Source organism: Colossoma macropomum, unplaced genomic scaffold (assembly GCF_904425465.1).
Source record: "Colossoma macropomum unplaced genomic scaffold, Colossoma_macropomum, whole genome shotgun sequence".
Lineage (NCBI taxonomy): Eukaryota > Metazoa > Chordata > Actinopteri > Characiformes > Serrasalmidae > Colossoma > Colossoma macropomum.
The window spans coordinates 21970538-21976130 of NW_023494807.1; the positions used below are offsets into that span (position 1 = coordinate 21970538).

Genomic DNA, 5593 nt, shown 5'->3' on the forward strand with positions numbered 1-5593 from the left:
TCAACATGATTTACAGACAAATTATAAAGCTTAATAGTAGTAGAACAAAATCTAGGGACATTCTAAATGTTTGAATTTGATGTTTGGTTTAATGTTGGACTGCATTATTACACAGTGAATAACAGCAAGAGACAAAGAAAAGATAGAAAAGAAAAACAAAACAAAACAGGAAGAGCACTGCAGTCGAGCTGCTTCACTCAGAGGCAGGAAGAGTGTTTTTACTGGAGTCTCTTACAGAAACATGGACTTTTACTCAGTCATGAGTGCTTTAATTCTCTTTGTGTTACTCCTCTGTATCTCAGGTAAGATCAATCCTGTATTATTCCTGTACAGTGAAGTTATCCTTCACACTTTCACTGCTTTAAGACACTTTTATTAACCTTGTATTACATGACATTGCTTCAGTGTAATGAACCCGTTTTCTTCCTTTCGCAATGACATGATGCACATTAGATTACAAATGTTATAAAACATCAATAACAGAAGGATGATTGAACAAATCAATAAAAAGCTTGTATTTGGTCAAATCATCTCCTGGTGGGCATTTTAATCCTGTTTCTGGTGTGGTGCAGTTTGTGAATGGCACAATTCTACAGCAGGTAATTTAATTCAGGAAGTTAGTTTTAAAAAACAGTTTTCAGTCATGCAAACTGATTCTCACCTGTTGGAGTTCATTTTTTAAACAATTCGTATTCTATCACTTTCATTGCTATGAGAAATTGCATGTTGTAAGTGTGTTACCTAGAGGAACAGATAAAGACAAAGGTCTTATGCATGCTTTGTACAATCACACTTTTCCACCAGAGAGGTCACCAAATCCTCAAAAAGTGCTTTTTTTCTAAGTATGAATGTAATTGTAAGTGTCTTTGGGTTCTTTAAAAGCTATTATTATTATTATTATTATTATTACTATTATTAATTACAAGCAGCCAGGAGCCCATTCCAGTCAATTTTGCCATGTATGCTATGGAAAAACTTAACAAGAGACAAGCACAACCCTATCAGCCCATTTCAGTGTGCAGTGTGGCGACTCCCATCTGTAGCTGTATCACATAATAATCTTTTCTCCTTCCTCTTTTCTTTCCTCTGAAGTAGTTCTAGAGTAATGCTGAATTATTTGGCTTCTGTTCTGCAGATTCTGAGAGCCTGAAGACACTGAAGAATTTAGCTGTAAAACGTGGAGGATCTCTCAGTATTCCATGTTTTTATGATCATAAATACAAATCAAACCATAAATACTGGTGTAAGGGGTATTACTGGCCCTCCTGTAAAATAGTAGCCTATACAAACACAAGTAGAAGAACATCAGTCACTGATCATCCAACCCAGAATATGTTTACTGTGGAACTGAACAGCCTCCAAGACTCTGACTCTGGATATTATTGGTGTGCTGTGGAAACTGGTGGGACCGAGACCCCTGATGACAAAGGATTATTTATACCTGACAGTCAGTGAAGGTAAGTAGTCTCTCTTTGTGAAGTAGAATCTGTTCACTGTAACTTAAAGCTACTAAGATGTGTCACTTATGATGGAAAATGTGTTTAAACCACTCATTCTCTGCCTCTTTATTCAGATCCTGCTGTGTCAGTGATACACAGCAGAGTGAGTGGTCAGGAAGGGGGCAGTGTCAGTGTCCAGTGTCTCTACAGTGCTGAATATCAGAATAAACAGAAGCAGTGGTGCAGATTTAAAGACTGGAGATGCTTCACATTGGGAAGGACTGACACATCCCAGAATTCAGCAGTTCTGGTCACTGACTATGGAAAAGGATCGGTCAGTGTGGAGATGAGGGGTCTGCAGAAGAGTGATGCTGGCTGGTACTGGTTCAGTGCAGGAGATGTGGGGGTTACTGTTCACCTCACTGTCACTGAAAGACCTTCAAGTAAGATCACATGTATCAGAAATACTGTTCATACCTGCAGATCATCAAGCAACAATGTTGTGTCATTGACATTAAACTGTTTCTTCTTCTTATGTTACCAACAGCTGTGACTACAACAGCAGTCAGGAATCCCAGGAAAGTGTAAACACTCCAGGTACGGTCACTCTCGTGCCTCTCGTTGTGCTCGGGGCTCGGGCACTGTCCTTATACCACCTATCAACTTAGGTTAAACATATGGGGGGCAGCGTTTAATCTTGCATCCTAATTCACTGACAGACATGTAATTTTTGGGAGAGATGTAGACGTGAGAACAGAAATGGTGGATAAATATGTTTAATTTTTGAATAATTTATTTTGTTTTTGTTATCATACAATTTTTGTAATTATATGAATTAGCAAGTGTAGTAATTCAAAATGTATTCCAGTCAACTTTGATTAGTTTCTGTAATTTTCTAACGAAGTGCTTATAAACTGAAATGAAAATCAACAGATAAAGTGGTAATGTGATCATTTTGCACTACTGACATCTCATTAGTAATTAGTTGACCACATAGCAGGAAAATGGGGGAAGTGTTCATTAATTCAAATGATAGTGTCTTTTTGTTATATTACATTTTCAGCTGTCTGCTATGAAAGTATCAAACTTTGTTTTTGGCAGCCACTATACATTCAGAAAATAGCCCAGAAAAACATTATAATTTCCACCCAGGTTGAATTTAATTCAACAGCTGAATGGAAACCTGGCCATAGTGACTAAAGACAGACATGTAAGTGTTATAACTTGTTTCAGTGTCTCAGGTTTTAGTTTTTCACATTTGGATGCTAATTAGTTTAATTTACTCGAGCAGTTTGGAATTCAGGTAGCAGCCAGTTTATATATTGTTTATATATACGTGTGTGTGTGTGTGTGTGTGTGTGTGTGTGTGTGTATGTGTGTGTGTATGTATATACTATACATTTAATTTCTTTCATATTTCTTATGTTAGCAACAGCTGTGACTGCAGCTTCTGACAGAGAGAAAACCGTTAGTGATGAATCTTCAGGTACGATCAACTTCAGAAAGAAATTGTGATTATTCTTGGATGTTTTGCTGCCAGCTGTGTGTGTGTATTTGTGTGTGTTGTGTGTGTGTGTGGTGTGTGTGTGTGGTGTGTGTGTGTGTTTTGTTTTCTGTTATTTGGAGACATAAAGCATACTTGAATTTGAATTGCATTTCGTCTTCTTCTTCTTCTTCTTCATCTTATTCTTATTATTATTATTATTATTAATAATAATAATAATAATAATAATAAACATGATGTGACTGATAGCTTTTAGAATAAAAACATCAACATGTGTTGCTTTATTGAAGCTGAAGAAATACCAATAAAAACACACTCAGCATTTACAGTTGGAGTCTCTGCCACGATATAAATCAGCATGTATTTAGAGTATTTTTGCTAGACCATTTAAGTGATGAGTTTACTAAAGACGAACATCCTTAAAGTAAACATCAAGTAGCGAGAGACGTAGAGATTGTTCAGTTACATTCTGACTGTGTTAAAACTGTAAATTATGTTTGTTTTACTTTCTTGATTGATACAGAGGAAACTACATGTTCTGGCACTGAGAAACCCAAGTGAGTAGAAAACCACAGTAAAAATACTGAAGAGAATGAAAGAGGTCAATATTGGTCAGTACTTATGGTGCACTTGGACGTCCTTGTCAGCTCGTAGAGCCGGAAAATTGCCACATCAGTACTAAGCAGACTTGTGCTGTTATAAAAATATAATCACAATATTTACCTAATCTTTATTATGGTTCACAAAATTATCACAATACTGTATTTAGAAAAAAAAGCTACATTGATTACCATGAAATACAAGATGAGGCACAACATACCATGAGTAAAATGAATATTCTTGAAAGTGGTCTATGCTGTGAACAAAACCCTTCATTTATTGCTAACTGTTTCTAACTGACAGGCCCTGTTTATTCTCTGCAGGTAGGCTGAATGTTATCATTTACACACATTATGATGCAGATATTAAAGTGTCACTGATATATTAACTATACGTGAGGGTTCAGTCTATGTCGCCTCCCACAAGCAGACAGCAGGCTATTTCAACATCTCCTTTTTTTTGGCATTTCCCACCATTTTCTCACTCCAAGTCTTAGGAGTGTAACTCCTCTTGCTGTCTAAGCTCCCCGGTGATGCAGTGATATTACATTATAGAATCTGTCATCATCACCACAAGATATAAACTGACAGTCTGATACCTCAGTTTGTGAACTTATACAGGTTGTGATTTATTCCTGCTTTGTTTTGTGTTTCAGAGAGTCAGAGCAGTTCTGTCTCACACACAACTGAATGATTCCACAAATGCTGAGATCCTGAAGCCCAATTCCAGAACATGTTGGGACAGTGTGTGAAATGCTTGTTTTTTTGTGTATATATAATCTTTCCCAATATGAAGTTGGAGCAGGAGCATGTTTGTCACTGTGTTACATCACCTTTCCAGTGACCTACTGCTCTTTAAGTGACATGAAGCCAAATGCAGAACTATGATCCTCACATTTGGTCATAAGTCTTTTCGGAAAACTGTAAACTTCATTCACACTGTATGTATAAAACTGTAAGCAAACATACTGTCTTCAAAATGTTCTTGAAGTTTTGTATGTAAAATGGAAGTGATTTACTAATATGCTATAATAAAGCTATATTAAAGTTTTGTTTGAGTGTGTGTGTTTTAAATAGGTAAAATGTGTAGATGTAGAACTACTGCTCACCATGTGTATGTAGAAACCCCTAGTGGTAGAAATGCATATTTACTAGTAAAACCATTATAAGATGCACAAACTCACATTAATTATCAGCTATTTCAGTGTAAGTGATAGAAAGATTGGTGACTATTGAGCTCATACACTGTAAAAATGTTTCCTCAGCCAACAAAAAAAATCTTTTTTCAGTTGTTTTGACTTTTAATCTACATTTAGAAATTTCATCTGATGTTCAGTGTAAACAAGAAAAATGTTATACACATAGAAATAAGTGTGGAATTTTATTAAATGTAAAAAAAAATCTAATGTTCTTTCCTTGTAGACATTATAATCTAGAATTAAAAATCTGCATGCAAACTGAAACTGTAATTATTTAATGTTCATATTAAATTTTTACATTTAAAGTAAAAAGGTGTATTTTTATCAATAACATCCATTTTTACACACAACACTTCAGCTTTTTAAATGCTTCATAGGCTACTGAATTTGTTAATCATATATACACTCCAAACATGTAATTTCACAACAAATATCTCAACAAAACACTTATGACAGCAAATGTTTTACTGACCCCAGATGTAGTAAATGAGCCAAGACATGTTTGGTGCCTAAATTTTGCTTCTTTAGTTTAGCACTGGATCTATGAGGCTAACATTGCTAACAAACACTAGAAGTCAACAGTCAATTTTTATACATGAGTGTCAATCTTGAGTTGTTGACCTGAAGATTATGTTTAAGAATCAAAACAGAATCACAAATGTAGCGTCCAGTGTGGTGTGCATGCAAAGAGGCGTTGGATTTTGTAGTGTATTCAGAATTTAGCACAACACCTGTAAAGTGGATGTCTACAGCGTTCAGATACACAAGGAGGTTTCTGCATTCTCGTAACTCACAGTAAGTCATTCTGTGTAAGTCATTCACAACTTATAATAATGAAGACCTAGATGCAGT

At 35.6% G+C, this 5593-nt stretch overlaps 1 pseudogene; it reads left to right on the forward strand.

The window, feature by feature from the left end:
• The first annotated feature begins 229 nt into the window (after positions 1-229).
• Positions 230-4443, forward strand: LOC118797191 (annotated as a pseudogene).
• Positions 4444-5593: the final 1150 nt, after the last annotated feature.